General features: G+C 37.5%; 1 long non-coding RNA gene across 1 annotated transcript in view; it reads left to right on the top strand.

Annotated features, from left to right (window-relative positions):
• The window catches only part of LOC142044054 (uncharacterized), a 51,747-nt gene that overhangs the window by 28,314 nt on the left and 1,019 nt on the right, over positions 1-22,414 (top strand). The window lies entirely within an intron of this gene.

Consider the following 22,414-nt stretch of genomic DNA (forward strand, 5'->3'; position numbering starts at 1 on the left):
AACATTGAAGTTATTCTTTTGGCTGAAATGTTAGCAATCTGTGTCATCAATGTCTCTGGTAACTTATAAGATAGGTATGTATGTTTGTATACATATATATGTGTGTATGGCCATTATATGTGGCCAGCTCTTCCCGGTGGGTAGGTTAAGCTTGTTTCTGGCAGAGCAGAAATGCAGGCGCAGATATACTAGGGTGCAGAGCAGAAAAACTGTAGCTCTATTTCAGCTCTACCCCATGCATCTCAGGCACTCTGGGTGATAAAAGGACATGCCAGTCACAAAGTTGTGTGGGCCTCTCCTCCCCATCTGCTTTATAGCTGTGTGTGGCCTTAAAACCGAGGTACTGGCCTTTGCATAGGTCTAAGTTACCTGTTTACATGTTCACAGGAGGTCCTTTGTAGAGGGAGATTTTACATAAAGTTACAGAAAAATGAATGGGGAAAATTAACTGGAATAAATTGAATGGAAAGTTTTGATTTGTTTGGTTTTTTTTTTTTTTTTTTAAGAAAATGAGGCAATTTTGAAAATGAAAACCCAGATGGGGATGATACACTCTATTATCACTGAAACAAAATTAAATTGTCAAAACAACAAGAGAAGCTTCTGCAGTTCACCAGGAACCATATGGGAAAAAAAGCAAAAGGAAACCACAGATAAGCAAATTATTAAATAAAAGCGTATACAACTTAAAGCTAATGAGAAAAAATAAATTTAAAGTACCCAATAAGGAAAGCAAGAGTTACTAGATGAGTGTTACATTTGAAAGAATTGTTCACATTCTTCAAGAACTGCAGGAATGTTGCATCTCTGTAAAATAGGTTGGAAGGGCTAAAATCCACATAGCTGCATTAAGAAATTTCTGATTTTACTCCATCATGTTATAATCCATCAGTTTAAATGACAGTTGTGTTCACAAAGAAGGTAGGCACTCCTTTGCAGTGACCTGTTAGCAGTTTTACAGAGCAAAATATCTAGAAGGTTGGGGGACAGGAGGTAGCAGAGAAAGACAGAAAGAATATAAATGGCTAGAAAAGATTATGGCTCGCAAGACAGAATCTTTAGATGCAGAGACCTGATAATCTTGAGCAAAACAAACTGTTTATCTTTGCAAAGGAAAACATCCCAAGGGAAGAGAAAATTAAAAATGAGGAATTGGGGCAGGAAATTGGCAGAGCTCCTCAAAAGAGATGTTCTTTCTCATTATCCTATTTTTACGCCATTGAAGGAAGTGGCAGATCTCAACTCTGTGTATGAGCATTGGCAGCTCCTGCATACCCTGCGTAGCTGGCCATCCTGTGAGGTTTTTTAATCTGGGGCTGCTGGGGAATGGGGAAGAGAGTTAGGTGAGGAATTAGATTTGATTAAGAGTGAAATCCTTGAAATATAAAGGGACCTGGTCTAATATGGAAAAGAATCCTAGAAAATGGGATGCACTGGAAGCAAACAAAACCAGAGCACCCAGGGAGAGTGGTTACAAGAACAAAGAACACTAAGTCAGGAAGAACAAATCTGTGATATATCTGTAAACCAAGATGGTGTGATTCTTAATTAACTGTTCTAGATTCCCAACATATTCTGTAGAAAAAACAAGGGATAACCCTCCCAGTAGCAGCATGGACTAATTGGGGAAATATCGTAGGGGTCAGGAAAGGAAGTACATGATAGATGATTGATTATTCAGGATTTTTTATTCAACAGGGTAATGAATAGCACGTTTGAACCTTGCAGTCTCTTGTCACATGCCGAGGTGACTATTTATTTTCTGTCTTTTCACCTTACCCTTCCTCTTCCTGTTGATTTCAGTGACATTTCTAATTTTCTAGCCAAGTCTGAAATTAGATTTGCTGTTTGTACTTCATAACCACACCAATATCTCAACAATTCTATGGAAACCTTGGGTTAAAAAATGGTTTATCTATGACAGATAGTTAGATCTATTTCTGAAGCCTTAGCTTAGACAAAACTAATTGAGTAGGAACAGAGACTGTATTCTCATACTTTTATTCTGCCTAAAGCAAGAAAGAGTATTGAAAAAGTGAATGTGAAATCAGAACTTACTGGACAACAAAAAGGAAGAATGACAGTAATATTCCAAAAAAAGACATTATAAGCCTTTTTTTATCGGAAACAGATTAGATACATGAGGAAAGAATAAGATATCATTTATCTTGTGTTTCACTTTTCGAGTGACAGCAACAAACAAAAGTTAGTTCAAAATCTCTACTTTTTGCTGTGTGAATTTCACATAAAGCAAGAGACCATATGGAGTAATTTAGCCTAAAAAGCTATTAAAATTAAGATACTGCTTGATCTGGAAGGACAACAATTGGCTGAATCTCTAAACAAAAGAGGAGAGAGGGAGGAAAAGACAGGAAACAATAAATGAAGGAAAGAAAAGAAGAATGAACAGGCTCAGAGCAAGCAGGCTGACAGCCTTTGAAGATTCAGAATATGTCTCTTTCTCAATGCAATAGCTTTGTTCATGTGCTGAAACATTGTCTGGAATTTTTTCTTCTTTCTAAGTTGCATGTATTTCTGTAGAAAACTTGCAAATTGAAAGAAATACATGTTTTGATACATTATTTCTATGCTGTAACTATGGATGTATGGGAAAAATCTACTGATTTGTGGAAGTCAAGATTTCAGAGGAAGAGATCTGGGTGTCAGTTTTCTCTCCCATTTATACTAAGTATGACACTAGCTTTAATCTGGACAGGTCCATTTTCATACAAAATGCAAAGCCTTACCTTCCATCTGTTTTGGAATCACATAAATTAAATAATCTCAGATACATCTGAACGTTTTTTGTAACACTTCTTATTTTTGTAGAATTTTACAAACGTAGAATAATTTACTAATAGCCTTAGGTGCCCTGATCCAGGCTGGAGAAACAAGCAACAGTTAGTCTTGGTCCCATCATGTCCAAACAGCAATTTGCAGAAATAGTAGCAGAATAGCCCATATCTGGAAGAGGGAAGAAAAGATGATTTTCAATATACAAAAAGAGATTTATAGATGCTCCACCAAGGCTATTTTTCCAGCAGATACTGTTAAAGATAAATTAGTTTATTTGGATAGCATGCTATTTTAGTATGAGCCTTCACAGGAATGTCACATGGAACTTCTGTCCATGTTTCAAGAAACTGCACTTAATTTTCCCCATTTTGCTGTTCAGTGAGATGTCCTTCAGAAGCTATATTCATTATTAATATAGCTTGATGCAAGAAAGAAGTATATATAACTTTTCAACATCTAGTCTACTCTTGTAAGATTATTAATCAAATGTTTGGATACCCTCAGGATTCTGGTTAAGTATCCAAATGTTTGTATGAGTATTTCTCTGAATTGCACTTTCCATTGGTACTCTTTGTCCCAAGTTTTTATTAATGATACTTCGTTACACCAGTTGCTATTGTATTACATTTACATAACATGATATCAAAGAACAACCCATTCTTTAAGGCTGTCTGTTGATTAAGGAAATATACATTGATTACTTGTGCATCCTGAATGTGAAGAAAGCTGTTGCAGAGTTTTTCAAAAGAACTGAGAAAACAGCAAATGCTTCTTGTTCCTGTTTCTAGGAGACAACTGCAGAAACATAGTTAGGAATCTGTAAAGTCAGCTAGGGTGGAATCTCAACAGACAGCTCAGTAAATTGTGCACAGAACTCTGTGTGTTGCAGACCTTTTGTTATTTTTGCCCAGGAATCAGTTTAGGTTTATTTTCCTCAGTTAAACTGCCAGTAGGATTTTACTAAAGAAGTTAAAAGACACTTTCGTCAGTGTGAAATGTACAGTAGCAAGAGGTAATGTTATATTCTAGTTACCCTGAAAGAATGTCCTTATAGTATTATTAATTTGGGGGGTCTTAAAAATACTGACTGCATTAAATTGATTGTTGGCATTTTTCATGGTAGAATATTGAATGTGTACTCCTTTCATAGTCATAGTTGTATTTTCTAATCATGATTACTACAGAACCTGTAACTGAAGCATTTTGTTTGGTTTATTCTTCAGAATTTTGTTTCTTAATGATTACAAGATTTAGTAGTTTGTGGCAGAGATTTGAATAGAGATATAAGGCTCAGTCTTTTCAGAAACTGAAGAACTGGTCTATTTTAAAGTTTCTGAAGTCAAAGATGGTTCAGTAAGTTACATGTCTGGGGCACGTATTGGATACTGAACTGCTCTTACACCAGAGAACATTCTTATAAACCAAAACTCCTAATGGTTCACAAAACCAGAGACCACTGAAGAGAAAGATGCAACAGATGCCAATTCTTGCACTGATATCCTAGGGAATGACTTTCTCCAACACAGGTCTTCCAGCTTTTCATGCTCCATTTAATTGTTACACCTTGGTTTTTTGCATATACTTTTTCTTTATGGTGGAGCTTTGCTGAGTTCTGGATGAAAAGCTGCTACCTCAGATGTGTGATTAGAGCATCACCTTATTCAGAAAATTAAGATAAAAGTCTGCTGATTTAATAGTATAAATTTCCATCTCCCCAAATAGAGGATCCTTAGAGGATGTCTGTCCTATTGCTGCAGGTTATGTGATGCATATTCTGAAAAGGGACACGGCTGAGAATAGAGGCTTCTATGTGGCACTGGACAACTCAGCAGACAGATCAACCCTGTGAAAGTTCTTGAGTAGTAAGCTTAAAATAGATTATAGTTTTCTTTTAACCAGACCTGTGCTTGCTAGCAGGAGCATTTGCACAGATAGAATCTTAGTAACTGGGGTTGCGCTGCAACTGGGGCTTCCTGAAGATCCCAGTTATATTTGAATTTATTAAATTAAATGGTTAAATTGCTTTCAGTTTCCACCGAGGCAGGGGGATTCTTCCTACCGATATGAAGTAACCAAGGATGTGTCATTTTTCGATTTGTGCTTGTGTCATACTGAAGCACATTTATGATAGCTGTAGTTCAGTTCAAGCAGAAAAACAGCACAATTGGGCTTTGGCATGAACTTTTGGAGTAGGATGATCCCTGCGCTTGCTGTCCAGGGCAAGATAAGCTGCATCTCAATGGGAACAGACCCAGCCATGAGCAGTGACTTTGAAAACTTGCCAGGTAAAGCCAGAGAAACTGTGAAGCTGGTTACTTGGTATGAATTGTTATTCAGCCCTCACAAAAGAGGAGGCTTTCACAACACCCCCAGTAACCTTGGCAAACTGTTTTGTTAAGCAGGTCTGTGCTTCACTGGCTTTTCAACTTGGAGGCATTCATTGTTCCCTCCTACATATGAATTTATGTTTCAAAGAAGGACTGTGTGGTGGCGGGCAGCTGTGGCATCATGCTGATCTTTTACACTGGCTAACAACGACTGCATCAAACAGCAGGCAAAATAGTATACCACTCTTCCATTTCTCAAGGGGAAAAGCAACTGAACCTCTTCTCACTCATTTCTGTAGATATGCAGCCTAAAATATTTTCTCCTTATTTTAAATAATGGAGATCTTTCCACCTCCAACTTGGTCTTCTCACGTAGTGTGACACTACTGAGGTGGCATGCTGAGAATGGATCCCCAGGAATCATTTTTGCAAAGATATTAGCAACTAAAATGTAATTGGTGATTTTTTTTACCTGCTAATACTGGAAAAGACTCATTTTAGGGCTATTAGAACTTTAAATAGTTAAGGCTTTTCAAGTTTTTATAACTTTCAAACATAGTCACATTCATGATTGCAAAGAAGGTGTCCTGCAGCTCTGTGCTTCTGTGACTCTTGTTACGATATGGGAACGGTAATGTTTACTTGGTGTGAGCAAGGCCTAATTAATGCTTGTGCTGTACTTTGGCATCGTTCTTAGACTGTTAGAGATAGACCTTACAATAGTAAAATGATGTGTTACCAGGCACAACATAAAAATGATACCAACACTTTCTTCTAGATGAATGGAATATTATTTTGAAGAATGGAATATTGTTTTCAAAATGTCTGTTGACTGTGCTTGTTTACACATACAAGTATTTCTACTTACTTTTTCCTATAGATCTTTAAAACACCTGGTAGAAAAGGAAGTAGACTTTTCATAGTCTCTGTTGACTATAATCCATTGCCACTATACATAAAGTAGCAAAACCTGGTCCAAACAGAACTATGAAGCAAATCCTTTCCCTGGAAATAAATCCAAGGCCAGTTATATCACCACATTTATACGACTTCAAACTTAGACCGTATTGCTTAATCTGGAAATATTAAATTACCTCATGATAAAGAATAACAAACAGGTTCAATGCAGATCCTGTAGCTCATAAAAGAGAGATGAGGTGATTTTCCAAAAGTTTTACAGCAAACTAAGACCAAGTGCCATCTTTCTTGTTTACAATTTCACATTACAGTGTGAAATAAAGGCCAATGTGAGCTATGATTCCCATCTTTTATGAAAAGAAATAGGAGTTAAGAAGTAGTAGCTACCAATTCCTCCAAAGTAAAGTCTTACATATTGAGCACAACTGGAGTCTGGTATATAACATGCAGACATTAGGCAATTAGATATAACTTCCTTTTTTGTCTCAAAACTAGCCATCTAGGGGAATGCGGAGATGCTCTGATTAGACAGAAACAGAGTACATTTAATTTCCACTTCCTTCCAACCATTTTAAAATTCCTTCCTTGAAGAGTCAGCTTTCCAAAACTCTAAATTTTGTGTTCTACTTAACCTCATAGGTATTCCAGAGCATATGCTAGCTAGACTTCTCTTTCCACACTCATTAGTTCAGTGTGCTTGGCTCATTTCCTAGGATTTGGTCTAGCATAGCCTCTGACCATTCAGGCCATTTGTCTGAAAATCATTTCCCTCTTCACTTCTGCAATTTTCCATTCAGTGCCTGAGCAATTAAAATCCCTAGTGATCAAAGCCCTGGTCTTCCAACTGTCCCTTTCTTTTCAAAATCATTGCATGAGCTACTTTTCCTAACTGCGTGAGCTGTGCTCAAACAAAGAATGTATGACAATTGCTCAATTGTTAGAAATTGTGAATACAGTCTTAGCCAAAATATTGACATCATTCTGACTTGCACATTAAGGATTAATTTTTACTAGGGCTGTAACTACAGATGAGCAAATCATTTGGATGACATTAAAATCCAATCAGTTGTCACATAAAGTCATTGAGGTCTAAATAACTATTATTTTTCGCTTTCCTATCTTAATTTCTTGATCTTAGCTATTCTGTAGCATTCCTGGATTATTCCTGACTCTCCACATGGAAGGATTTCACAGGTGTTTATTCTTTTCTGGCACTAAATTGTCTGTGGAAAGTCTATTGTCTATATAGCAGCATCTGTTTCATGGAAGAATACAAATTGTTTCTCTTTATAGTCTCAATTCAGATGTTCATTACAGAACTATGTATTTCTTTACATTGACAATCATGATTCTCCAGGCATTTCTAGTCCCCTATGATTGAGGTGGGCTGTGTTAATGAGTCACTCTGTGTGTGTGTGTATGTTTGTGTATCTCCACATCCCCAGATACAGAATAGACAGATGATATCTGTTCAGGACTCCTCACCCCCAAAACTTCTTTAAATCCTTTCTATACCTATTATTGTCAGCTCAGACTGGAGGGATGTAATATGTGTCAGTCAAGAGTTAACACACTTTTTTCTATCATATACTAACTCCTAGACTGTATCCATGACCCAAAACAGGTGGAGGACTGTTAACAGGCAGAGTGCCATGTTCCTGTAGTCACAGAGTAGGTGGTTTTGTGGGGAAGGTGGAAAGAGGGAGGTTTTTTGTTTTGTCAGTGAGTGGGAGAAGCAGTGAAGTTGTAAAGAACATAGGGAGCGTAGGGTGCGAGGGGAGAGAATATAGGGTTTGCAGCACTGTAATTTAGACCAAGGCAGAGATCTCAGAACATTATTTAATAGAGGCTATATACTGTGCGATACTTAAAATAAATAGATGGAAATGAGTTTTTCTTCTATTAATATGGCATAATCCTCAGGAACAATACTAAAGTGTTTTTGCAAGGTACAATTACAGTAGAGTCATATCAACCTGCTAGGTTAATTTCTCCATACAGAACTGCATGTTTTTCTCCCTTCAGCCAGCCATTCATTTGTCCGCCTACAGCGTGTAGCACCAGGCGTGAATAGTCAGCTCTAAAGCACTAGTTACATGACTCTGTAAAGAGTGAGCTAGTAAGGCAGAAGCATTACCCAGGAGCACCAAAATAGAAACCCCTGCCTGCCTCAGAATCCTGTGTCATCAGCCATGAGAAACCCAAAATGCATTAAATCTGTTGTAGATGTTTAGAGTGATCCGTGCCTTAGATTTAGACAAAAGCATTCTCTTTGAACAAGATATGTTTTAATGCCTTAGCTAGAGTACTAAAGAAAGAGTTTGAATAGTAGGTTCAAAGTAAAATTGATCCTGAAAGTCTGGATTTGGAGAATTGTCTCAGGATTGTTGTAAGCAATAAGAATTTACCTTTCAGAGACACATCTTGGTTTATAGTTGCACACTGACTTTTTTTTTCTGTTATTTTGTGGACATGTCTTCAGAGAAAATAAAATTTTTATGCCTCAGCTAGGTGATGGGGTCTTCTTCCTCAGTCCTTGTACCATATCATTTATCCAAGAAGTTCAAAGCATGGAAAGCTGGGAAGTTTCAGCTGTATTCCTGTGAGATAAGACATATTTCAATGTCAATATCACAGAAAATCGAGGCACAATGGAGTTATGAATTATGTGAGGTCTCGGGGAGTTAGTGGCAGACCCAGTAGCAGAATGAAGGTGACCTGACTTCTAATACTATGATCTAACAGACAGCTAATATTGTCTCTCTTGAGAGAGTCTGCAGTTGCAGACTTTGGTATAATCTACCGTATGAGTCCAGCAAGGCTGGTGCTTGCCCCTCTGGCTCATTTGCAGAAGGCTGTTTAAAATGCCAACTTAGCAGCAGCTCCTGGCTTGGCAAAGAGGGTAAATGTAGGACAAGGTCTCCAGCAGAAGGCTGTTGCTGCAGTGAGTTACAACTGCCCAGTGCGGAGTCATTGAGTTGCCTCCCTGTAAGGCACTGGCTGGTCTATTCATTCTGCAAACAGCCTCCTTCCTTTCCAAGACAGCCCTAGGGACACAAGGGAATGGCAGAGTTTATTATAAACTGAGTAAAGGAACAGACTATTGCTGGAGGAGATCCAGGGTTATAAAAGATTGTAGCGGGGGGGAGGAGGAGGAGGGAACAGGACATAATTTGTGTTTGTGTGTGAGGGGGTGCGTGCTGGTGGCTTCAACAAGGCATTCCCCAAACCCTCAAGACCTTTGCTGGTTTTGGTGCGATTTTCTGCAGTGCATACCGTACTGTGTCAAAGCCCACTTACTTTTTATTGTATCAATCATTCTCTTTATGCAGCAACACGAATCGGAGAACGCTTGCTGGTCCTGTTCTGAATGAGCTCCGCTCTCTGCCAGCTCAGCCTAGTTACTGCTGTAACTTAGTCTGGGGGATGGGAGAAAAAGGTTGCTGCTACTTTAAATATAATGCATTAAGAGGATGCTGGAAAAAGGCCTGCATGCTGTAATACCCAGCCATCTAGTTGGAAAAGGAGCCAGATGTAATACAAAAGAAGAAACACAGCCTCTTATGGATGCAGCACTAATTCATAAATCAGGTGAATCAGCTTAGGCAACTGCTGTGTTTTTATGCCTCTGCTGCATGGAGAACTGCATGTTGGATGCTTTTATTTGAAGTAATGGAACCAGATAATCCTTTGGACCAGGACAACTCCAATGGTAAGAAGTAGAAAACATAGAAAAGAGAGGAAAAAAAAGGATAGTGAAAGAGTGTCTGAGTTACACATCCTACTAAAGGCACAGGGTTAGGCATGTTTTTACTGTCTTCTGCATGGATAAGTAGAAATGAATGTGGTAATGTGCTTCACATTATCTTAGAAATCACTCTGTTTACAGGGTTTTGAGATAAACATATAGTGGACTGATACATACAGTGCATTGCAAGGAGCAGTAATCCTTGCAGAATTAACCTATCTCCTGGACAGCCTTTGCTGAGAGAAGAGGAACCTATGCATTCTACATTATTCAGTTTGGGGGTCTTTTTTGCCAGTGAGAAAAGAATGTAACTTTATGCCGTATGTGCTGTCAAACGTAGCATTTGGAAACAGTTTCTTTATCTGCAGAAAGCTTTCCTACAGGCAGTTGCATGAGTAATTTACTTAGAAGGATATATTTAGCTAGGGACCACATAAATTCACCCTGGAATTAAAGTCCATGGTTAAAACTGCAGCTATTCCCTGGATTTATAGCATTCCACATGCTGCATAAATTGGGGTAAAAAGTTGTTTGCAATTGCAAGTCTTATTTCTCTGTTAGTAGAGTGAATTGGCTGCATTGAGGACAACAAATTGTTTACATTTATGAAAACAATTTAGGATGGTGATTTTCAGAATAAATTGATTCTCAGCTCTTTAATATGTATTTGGTACTATTCTGGATACAGTTTGAAATCTGCAGAGTATTCCACTTCCTACATACATATTGTTCAAGAACTAGTTATGTATTTCCCACAGCATATTCTCTGCTGATAACCTAGACCTTCAAGTACGACATAACTGCAGTGTTAATATCACAGTAGACCTAAAACTGTACGGAAGGAATGTGGTTAAGGGAATGAAGTAACATTTAAACTATGTGAACAGTTGACTGGGCAGATATAAGTGGGCAGCACTGCTTTACTTCGGGCTCTGTGCCAAACTGAAGTTGAATTGTATAAAATAATCAAGGACAGATTTCAGTGTTGTTTCAAATGATAATATTTACATGAAAAGATTAAGAGGGGAGGATCACACTTTTGATTTCATTTTTCTATTCTCTTTCATATGTGGTTATATTAATTTCTCTCTAGAAGAACAGCATCTGCCTCTCCTGTCTTATACCTCCTCTTAGACCATTAGGGCATAGAATTAAATCTTACTTTCTTCTTTACAGCAGCAAGTTTTGGGATTATCAGAGAAGTGCATGCATGCATAGTTGGGCTGATGTTAACAAACATATAAGCAAATATTCTTGCCTGTCCCAACATCAGACTCTGGACTTTAGGAGTCACAGAGAGTGCCTAGATTCTGTGGGAAATATAAGTTTAACTTTGGTTTCTCAAATATGTTAAAATGGCTCACTAAATTTAGAATGCATATTTTAAGATACACAGGTTTCTCATTCTTCTTCTTACAGACATGTGAAGTATATTCTGTCACATTGTGTAGAAACTTGTTTTCCTAGAAAATATTTGAATAAGTAGGCAGACACTGGAAATGTTCATAAACTGGGAAATGATGGGTAAGCAAGCACTCATGGTACCAAGTATCCTAGAAGAACCTACACTGGTTCCCCCTTCTAACTATGTAAATCCCCTTCTTTCTTTTATAGTTTTTTTAATTACTTTGATTTAAATTATCCCATTGTGAACCAAATGGGCTGAACCATTTCTTGATCAGAAGGTCAGTTGCTTAAGTGTTATGCTGCTGGAGCTGCAGGAGCAATATGCAGGACTGAGGGATTAATCTATTATTATGATATACAATGCATTATTTTGCATTAATTCAGTAAATAGAAAGTTCTCAAAAATATGCCAGCAGAGTGCTGTTAAGAAAGATTTTCCCCTTTGAGGATGTTTTCTTGTAGCTGTCATTCTTGAAGCAGCCCCTTTGTCCCTTTTATTATCAAACAGCTAGTGAACTGCTATGAACACGGTGATAACTATTGTGTTTATCTTACTGTATTGCTCATGTGACAAATATTAATGCCTTGGGAAGTGACCATAACTTGAAACTTCTGTGCTTACTGTAGAAGTGCCTTTTTACCTTCAAGAATGTCAAATCAAATTCCTTTTTCTGCTAGCAGAAGAAAACTGTTATTTAATCTACCTGATAGTTCATATCAGTTAACCATCTACCTTAAAATTCAATGTCACTTCATTCTTAGTTGCTTATTGCCAGCCCAATCAATAGATCATTAATGATAGTAAAAGCTGTTCTGAGGAATTGGTGGCAATAATATACTTTAGAGTTGTTCTTTTTGCCTCCTGCAGCCCTGTCATTTGCTTATAGAGATGTACGAAATCAGCTAGAAGGACATTAGTGGAATATTCAAGACTGAGAAGCTGTGTGTCTCATTTCTCAACACACGTTTTTTTCCTAATCAAATTACGTTGCCAGCTTTTCATGGAGATACTTCATAGATTTATTATTGCTTGTAGCTGGAATAGAGAAGGACCACTCATTTATTTGGGGACCTGAAATGAGATTTAAGCTGTATTAGTTGCCTTGACGTAATAGACCGTGGAATAAAATCATAACCTGTGGGTGAAATGTTTATTGGATTTTTTTCTAGGATTCTTCATTGAGCTATAGTGCTTCGACTGCTTTGAACACAAGCTTCATAGGTTGCTATCCATTTTGACATTTGTGAAAGGAGATAGAAGTTCTGTAACTTCTCTCCATGTATGCCTAGGATAAAGGCTCATGTAAAAGCTACAGGTTCTTATAAGGATCTTAAAAATCATTAAAGCACCCCCTTTCTCCTCCCTCCCCCCCGATATTTTCTTTCCATTCTCTGAAATGCAGGAATATAAAGAAAGATAATTGTAATTTTATGATGGCTCAAGTTCTGACTTTTTGATGTGTTCTTTTTAATGTACTGGCGTGGTTTTACTTGATTCTTTTCACAAAAAAATTTTCTTGGAAGAAAAGTGCTGAAGAATGTGCTGATTCTGAAACCATAACCCTAAATTACCCATTTCAGAGGGATGACATATCAGAGCTACAGATTTCTCTTTTGTACTATAGCCACTTGCAGCTACAAGAATAAAAGACAACTCAGCAGCTTTTTGCAAGCCAGTGAAGATTTATAAGATGTTGTATTTGTGTACAAACTTTTGAGTACAAAATATCTATGAATTGTGCATTTGTTGTGTCTTATAATTGCTTAGATCACAGTTTATATAGCTATAGTGAACACTGGTACCACCTCTGAATTTATTCTTTTGCATGTCCTGACAATATTTCTTTGTGAATTGGTTGTTAATCTTTTAAGGGTACAGTATTTTTAGTGGACCTTTTGAACAACCCTGTAGACCAAATCCCAACTACTGGTTTTAGTGGAATCATATTCCCTACACAGTAAGTGTGAATCACAAATGCAGGTTTTGTACCACGAAGAAATGAAGTTAAACCATTGTGCTTTAATAATACAATAATTATAGCATATTTTTTTCAGTTTCTGACGTACATATTCAGCCAGGTGAATTACATGGATGACAGCCAGGCTTGAAGTTTGTCTGCTGTTGGTAATTTAGATTCTTCAAGCAATGTTCTAGGGCAGTAATGAAATCCTAGCCTCAGTGACACCCTGATGTGCATTAAAAATCACACTTGGCAGAGAGGAAAACAGAAGCAAAGACTGGGAAAACCGAATTTTTTGTAGAGTAGGTAGGAAGTTTGTTAGCAGAGTTGTACAGGAACCCAAAACCAACAAATTATGGCTGCTGCAGGTGAAGACCAAATGTGATTGTTATTCAGAGAGAGAGGGTAGATCTGCCTTAGAACAGGAAAAGGCCATGAATTTTGCTACCGAGCTCGATTTGGCAGATGATGTAGTTTGGGGTACCTCATCCAGTGTCTCAGCAGAGAGCCAAAGGCTCATCAGCACTGTAGGGTCTTTAGTTCCCTGGACTTGACATTTACTTTCACTGTGTGGACAATATATATGTACTCTTAACCTTATATTATCTTCTTTTAAAGATAATATGGTGATCTCAGAGAGAATAAAGATTAGACTCAAAATAAGATGAAAAATAGCGAAAGCTTTTGAAGTGTCTTTTTGGAAGTTCCACAGAAAAGGCTGTGAACCAGGAATTCCCCATGCAAGAGGAAATTCTGTTGCTGAATAGTGAGGCAGAGGCAGATAATAGAGGAGCTGATTTGGCATTTCTTCTTCAGAACTGCATTTTAGGCATCTAGTAATGAGAAAAAGAAGGAAAATAGGATGACAACACTAATTTTCAGTGCAGTAGTCTGAAGCCCCTGCCTTCTAAATAGAAGTAGTACTGAAGATACCATGCAGTTATGCTTTGAAAAGTAAACTCCCCCTCATCTACGAACAACTGAGTATTTATAAGAGTAAGTTATTTACATTTTACTGTTGTAATTAAGTTAACTTGTTCTGGAGCAAATCTCCCCCTGATGTGAATTCCCCAAGTGTGTGGAAATTTGGTCAGGAATCTATTTTAATAGAAGTATGTCTAGTGGTTTAGTATTGTACATTGCCTGGAAATTAAACGTTAAGTGTTTCTTACAGGTGTTGCCATTCTGGCATGCTGTCTGAGGAAGCAAAGTTAATATTACTGAACATTTGTATCTGAGAAAGTAAATAGAGAAAATAAAGATGCTGTGTGATTAGACTGATAAGCAAGGTTTGATTTAGATGTGGTGTACTGAAAAAGTGTATGGGACATGGAAAGAGGAGGAGAGTATAGAAGAAAAGACTAGCTTGCTTGAAATTTATACAGAATAAATTAATAGTAAACTTTTTTTAGTTTTTATTATCTTTTAAATAGTCAAATTACATTGATACAACTGTCAGTAATAAACACATTAAATGTAGAGAAAATATGAGGTCTGAATACAGAGTAATACAGAGAACCAGTAGAAAATAATTTTAATACAATCTTAATATGGCACACTTTACATTTTTGTGCAACATTAAAATTAGTTTATTTTTGCTGACTTTCTAATGGGCATAGGTCACTGTATTGGCCTTTTTTTTTTTTTTTTGGTAGGCTTGCACAAATTGCAAACAGCTTGCTTGGATCTTTGAAAGGCAGAGCACTGATCCTTTTCCTTATGTGAGAGAAAAGGAGTTTTGTCTCAGAGCAGCCATCTTCCAAAACTGTGCAAAAACATAGGTGAACTTTGGCATTTCTTATCCATGGTACTGTCCTACCCTATCAAGTCTGAAAACTTGATTTCTATATAGAGTGAATGTTGGAAAGTAATGAGTTTTGGTGGTAGTAGTTTTTAAACGTTAATTTCCATTATTGTCTACAGGACTGAAGAAAAATGGTAATGAGTAGGTTGGCAATTAAACATATTAAAATATCATTAGGTGATTAAGTAGTGCTGTACTGTGGCCTGTGGTGCAGATCCTTAAAAAATTATTTGTTCTTTCTCTACTTACCTCAGCAAACATTCATATTGTTTACAAAGAACTCTTTGGGTTAAATACATTGAAGAAACAAAGCGTACATTATTACTAGAAATAGTTATCCTAGACATCTGTGAGTAACCAGATTATTTAACAAAGTGTGTTACTTCATGATATTCCATTAGAAAAGCAAGGTCTTTCTTTTGAGCAGTTTTGAAAAATCATACTTTTTTTAGTGAATTTCAGTTTTCAGGGCTGAGCTAGCAGAGGACTATAGAGTGTTAAGACAGTTATGCTTCATTCTTTTCTTTGTTAGAGTTCTTATACCGTGTCTATCTTATCACTTCTGACAAAAGAAGAAACAAGTACTTGATGGTAGGAAAAATCAAAAAGAAAAAGAGAAATGGCAGTGTAATACCTAGAGAAGATAAATGCAGACTGAATTCCTGATGAATTGTGTATAAAAGTGGTAGGCATATTTTGGGTGGCAACCCTTTTCTTTATATTTTGCTGTAGTTTTCTTGATTTTACCTACACTGTATTCAGGTACTAACTATAATTCATAGCAAAGATATGTTGTACTGAAAGGTAAGTCTGAAGCAGCTAATAAATTTTTCCGGGGAAAAAAGTTCTAAATATTGGTGAGCAAAAACAAAGTGGGATATCTGCACATAAACACTGGTGACAAAATCAAATAAAATATCCTACCTGAGGGCAGCATTTATTGGCGAACATCTGAAATAGTGACAGATTTGCCCTGCAAGTATCATTAGGCCACTGTTCCACATTATTTTCTGAGGTTCCTACAAGTTATATCATCAGTATTGGACTTAATCCAAAGAAATGGCCCAGGTATGTGTAGTGATCATTGTTTGAAAAGGATGATAAATAATCTGCCTGAACTGTCAGTGATAGTGTGGCAAGTAGAGCAAACATCACAGAGTTTAAAGTAGGTGGGCAGGTGTAATTGGGTTTCTCTATTGTCATCAAAACTTTTTGGCAACAAAGAGAAAGATTTTAAAATAGATACAAGCACTATCTGGTAACTTCATTATAATTTACACTAAGCAGGGAAACAGAAAGATCCAATATAGCTTTAATAAAATGTCCAACAGTATCAAAAAGGCGGAGACCTCCAGGGGAATAGGAAACCAAGTATTAAGAAGTTTAGTATATAATGATTTGTAGAATGTGTTCTACAATTTCCAAGTTTGTAATTGAATTATGAACACTGTTGCATGCAGTCTCCTCCTTTCTCTCCCTACTGAACTCTGTAGAAGAGGATTGAGCCAATCAATAAACAAGCACCCCACCAGATGATGAGCACACAGTAAGGGAGGAATGAAATCGTGAAGGAACATTAGATGAATAGAATGTAACCATCCATACTTGGAAGTACTGGAAACAGCCAAAGTAGTGTCTTCATTCTTTGGTAATAAAGAAAAGGGCCCTTTCATAGTCAAGCATGTTCAACGCCTCTTTTATTTTGCTTCTAAAAGAGAGCAACTTCAAAACACAGCATTGTGGGGAAACTCCCAGTTTTATCACTAAAATACAACACCGCTACAAGTCTCTTTCAGAACTTTCTACAGCAACAGCCTACTATTGGAGAGATGAATTCAGTATAATTAAATGGAATGGAAGAGTGTACTCTATTAATCTTTCTTCTGGAATCTGTCCAGTCAGGACCTGGTATCTAAAAGTAGTTGTTAATATTAGTGAGGTGTATCAGCTGTGTGAGGATGCTATGTAGGAAGATGCCTCAGAATGATGCTGCAAGGATAGTGAAGACAAGAGGTTTTTAATGTTTTGTTCATGTGTCTGATTTGGAAAATAGGGGACAAGGGATTTCATGGGAGTAGAGATGATGAGGAATTAAAAGCATACATCTGATGTTTCAAGGTATTTATAGGTCAGAAGCTTTTAAATTCATAAGGTTCTGGTAGTAGATAACAGAAGCTGGAGAAGCCACAGAAGAAATTGTCAGTCTTTAATGAGAGCTGAGACCCACATTTTGACAAAGGGTCGGTCAAGTGGGTTTTTCTGAGACCTTTAATCAAGGGTTATTGTGATCACATACATGTAACTACTAAGATGTTGGCCAGCAGCCTCCTCTTCTGGTGATGCCCAGAAAGATTGACAACTGCTGATGCTTTACATCCATATCTAACAAATGTACTGTACAGGAGGGATATAAAGAATAAATAGCTGCTTACCTTTAGCTACTTCACTGTAATATTCTTTATTATGTCTGATCAGGATGTTTGCCCAGGAGGTTTCTCAGTGCATACATGTGGTTATAATGTCAGTTAGAGCATCATGGTAATAATGTTTACATTTAGATGTGCTTCCTCTCTGAGCATCTCCAAGGAACTAGCACATGTAAAAGATTTAATTGGAAAGCATTGCTACTGCTGATATGGGCTCAGAGGCCTAGCAGATGCCTTGCTAAGTGAGTCAGTAGTCAATGATTTTGGCTGCTGTAGAGCTTAATGCAGTGATCAGAAAATGTCTGCCAAAATGAAGTTTCAAGAAATGTTTGTTTTCTTACCGGATCTAGCTATGCTTCTAGTTTTGTTTTACACCTTTAAATACTTCTCTAGATGTAGTTGGGAAGTTGGTAGGCAGCTGTGGCAGATGTAATAACACAAGCCATTGTTCTTTGTCCTGTAGCTGTATGTGTGGGTTTGTTTGCTTAATCATTGGGTGGGCATGGCATGGCTTATGTAGCAAATCGATGCCTCTGAATGTAGGTCCTGCCGTTAATCCAAGCTGGAGAAATCCTGATGCTTGGTGTTTTGAAAGTAGGAAAGCAAGTTGTTAGTAGAGTTCTCTTATTTGTTCCAGAATGAAGAAAAAAAAAAAATTGACGTAAAATAATAATAGCATAAGTTAGACCAGAGTTCACGGTATTTTATTGTCTCTGCAACTGGTCTTCTGTTTTGCAGAAATGCTGTTAGAGCATTACTCATGGCAGAGAGAATATCCCTGAAGAGTTTTTCACAGTTCATGTGTCAGACAGGAATGCAAAGGATCAATTTACAGCCACAAAGATCTGAAAATGTCCAGGGGGACCTGGGAGAATGCTTCTCACCCCAAGTAGTTTTACTGATTTAACTGATTCCACTTGTCTGACTGCTGTGTGTTTTCAGCTAACGCAGAGTTAATTTCTGAGTGGCAGCAATAAAAACATTGTATGTAGACTGCAGTGAGAGCTGGTATAGGAACATTAAACACAGTGTTATCTCCTTGCAGCCTCTTGTGTTATAAAACCAAAGAGAATTTCAGTATGTTTTGGAAAGCTCACGAGTGCACTACTGTATTCCAGGGAGAAACCTGCTGGTGCTTGTTTCCATGAGTAACTTGCTTTGTTTAGCAGATCCGCCTTTACTACTCAGATGCAGCCATCAGAAGAAGCCAGGCATCAAGTTGAGGAGTTGTATTTAAAAGTGTTCTCTGGATGGGGCAATTGCAATGGTCTATAAGCTAAGCAAAGCAGTTGGAAGTAGTTTACTGGTTCTGTTTGGCCAGCTTTTGGGTAATGGTTGTACTTCACCTGAAAGTTGGTAATCATTAATTCATTTGCTTCTTAGATGTATTTGTTTTATTGTAATTTAAAGTTTACTGGTAAACTTCAGGCAAAACCAGAGAACGTATTAATCTGTTTAGGAGAGAGAGTTTTGAAATTAACCTTTCTTCTTTTCCTATCATTTGCAATAGGCCTTAATCTTAGAAATATTTATGTATGTATTCAGCAAGAGATGGTATGAGGAGTTTCACTGAGTTATCTGGAAATTTTTTGTCTGGAAGAGCACACATACAGTTCGTCCTTTGTTTGACTCTTACAAATGTTTGTTGTTTTTAAGACTGAAGAAAAAAAAGCAAAGATTCATTTCTTAATGGGGCCTTTAACCCAAGATGAAGTTGATCACACAAATTAAAGATACGGCAAATGTAACCAGCATTTAGGATTTAAGGAAAAAAAGCAGGTGCATTCAACTTGAAACCAGTGCTTAGTACACTCAGGACTGTTGAACTGACTGCCTGTGCCTCTGACTAGGAGAGAGGCGTGTTTTATTTTCCCTGCTTATTCATTTTCTGAGTCATTCATCTTCTGCTATAGCTATTGAAAACTGTAACAGAGTCTGGGAAGCGCTTAGCTTTCGAGTGCTGCCTCCTGATTGGACTAGGGAATGCTGCTGTTCGGGAATAATGTGTGAATACCATCTGCTCCGAGGAGCTGGGAGTCTCAGTGAATTTTGCTTGGAGAGGCACCTTTAGCCAGGACTACAGGCGAGGGGAGCAAGCTTGCTTTTCCTGTTTCGTATCCAAACTTTTAGTTGTCGCTGGATTTCCTTTCTGTTTCCCTGTTAAACTTTTTTGCACTTTGCTCAAGGGCTGAGGTGCTTCTCCTGGGGGTTTTGGGGTTGTTTTTCCTTTATTTTTTTCCTGCATGGGATTTCTTCTGGGGTTCAGCATGCACACCAAATGGGGAAATAAATCAGCAAGTTTTGCAGCTGTTTATTGCAGCACAACAGTTAACATGGAATGTCTGAGTTGCTTTGAGAAACTACTTCCAAAAATTTGACCTGCTCGTAAAAAGGTAAGCACTTAAGGACTTCTGAATTTCAGGGACTGACTTTTTACTTGCGTAGAGGTTTTGTTTTGTTAGGAATGAGTGTGTCTCATTTGAAATGTACAGTTGCCTTGTAGCAATGCCTGAGATTAAAGACTGTGTTTTGTCTCAGAATTTCCTTAATGAGCCTGAAGAAATAAGCAGAGTTGGAAAGATGATTGTCTTTTGCTCTTTTGTATAGAAATTGTTTTACAATAGGTCTTAATACAAACTTTCTGCAGTGTGTTATTGTAATTCAAGACAGCATGTATTTTGTGGTTTGCATCTTTATGAAGAGAACTCTCTCAACTCTTGTTTTCCTGATTATGGAATCTCTTTTTCAGACTGTTATCTCAGACGAAACACAGCTATTTTTCAGCAGTCCGGCTTTGCAGTCAAATGGTGCATTCCACTTCAAGAAGACAAGATGTAGTTTGTGAGCCCATTAAATCCTGCTCACTAATGACCTGCTGGTGTAGACTCAGTCACTAGAGCCATTCCTTTAACCTCAAAACAACAGGCCTGACACCAACACGATTGATGGCCACCACTCTCTCCCATTACTGTTAGCACATACTTAACTTTTTGATGTTACTGTTTTAAAACATAGTTATAATTTTTTTTTCTCTGAAGGTTGCATTTTAATCAGACACTTCTATCTACACAAGGCAAAGTTAGCTAAGGGAGGACATGAAATATTGAAGTTTTACAAAATCTTAGCCTTCCTTCCAGTGAATCAGATTATTCAATTTACTGTTGTCTGCTCCAAGGAGAAATCCACAAAGGCTATTTCTAAGACTTTTTTTGCTGAAGGCTTCACTGTAATTTATTTTTGACAAACACTTGTTTTTTAGCTTTCTCTTTTGTGTTGGTATGTTAATTGTAACTGTATAGTAAGTGTGTAAGTTGCATGTACTTATATGTATTCTAAGAGAAATGTTTAGTACCTGTAAATAAGGGAACAGTGGATTTATGTAAGTGATACTTGATCTAACCTAAACTTTTCGTATTGAATCAATTTTAAATAAACAAGATCTTACATCTAGTATGCTTTCTTACACTCAGGCCTGTTGAGCTAATGTTCTTGTAATACAGAAAAGAGCTGTTGCTGTCTGCAGTTTTACTAAAAAAAAAAAGACTAACAATTAGACATCTTTTCACTTAGTCATTTTTGTGGCAAAATGCCAGATCATCAAAAGCAACTCTTTTAATGAGAAAAAACATTACTTTGCTGAAGCCTGAATCAGGAAAATTGTTGCAAGCCAAAGAAGGAATGCCTGAATCGCACAGAGGTGCAACACCAGTATGGTCCATTGGCTGGCGGTCACTGTACTTGCTTAGAATATAGGATATATGGATTAAGGTCTCATTGTGCCTGGTACAAGCCAAGTGTGTGTCTCTCATTTTATGTATGTTAAAAAACCTTGAAAGGTCATGCATGTACCAGTACAACTGGGGTTTTCTGGTAATCATCACATTTCTGGGTATAGAAAAACTATTTCTCATTCATTGCTGCTGATAATAATAAATGCTCACTTAGGTCTTTTTTGGTAGAATTATATTGTCAATCGTAGATTTCCCAGGTGCCCTCTTTTAATCTGTCATTAGACCAGACATCATGATTATACTGAAGTAGCTGAGGAATAAAATTCTGACCTTCAAACTCCAGAGGTGAAGATCACTTCCATTCCAGACATAGCAGAAGGTTTTTTAGCCGTTGGCAGTAGTGACTGAGTATCAGCAATAACTGATAGTATTTGGGGCAGTGGAATCAGAGCTTTTTAATTCAGTGGTATGTACATACGCACACTCAAACCGAAGACCAGCTGATTGTAAAAGTGTGTTTACTTTTTGCTCAGAGTAGAGAGGCTTATTATACTTCCCCTTCATCAGACACAGGAGTTGCTTAGTTCAGTGGTCTAACTGTGATAGATGTTTTTGCATGGGTAGAGTTTATTGTTTAGAGACTTAACACGCAACCCTTCTGTAGAGGGTTACTTCTAGATCCTTCAGCAAAGCTCTCCACAACTTAGTACTGGTTAATATTTCCTTTTAATGTGATCCTGTGTACCTGCGAAGCACTTTTTGTTTGTCTGCCTGTTGCTGATATGCTAGTATGATCATCAATACTGCAATGCTTAAATGTTTTTCTCTCTCTAAACCAGATATCTTCATGCCAGCTTAAATGTGTTGCTATTATCCTGTTCTTATAAAGGGGAGCTGAATTAAAAGTGACTCGCCCAGGGTCACGCACAGGAAGCTTTTATCATTGTATTGTAGTTGCATTGGATCTTCTATGTTCCTAGTTAGCTCTTTAGCCATTCCTCTTGCTCCATAGTCTTCCTCCTTGGCCATTTCCCTTTCTTTGGTCTTCTCCTCTTCCCTCCCTGCCCCCTCAAAAAAAAAAAAAAAAAAAAAAGGCTGGAGGACATTTGTCATTTTGCTGTGGAGACCATTATCCACCTGACATGTCTATATGAATTTGGAAAATCTCAGTGCTGTTTTTTTTCAGCAGATCAGGGTATTTGTTTCCTTGAAGATGAAGAATTGTAATTTTCACTATAGGAAGGAGTACTTTCTTGCTTAAGTGGCAACTCTGACAATGCAACAACACTATTGTGC

The sequence above is a fragment of the Buteo buteo genome, chromosome 23, assembly GCF_964188355.1.
Source record: "Buteo buteo chromosome 23, bButBut1.hap1.1, whole genome shotgun sequence".
Lineage (NCBI taxonomy): Eukaryota > Metazoa > Chordata > Aves > Accipitriformes > Accipitridae > Buteo > Buteo buteo.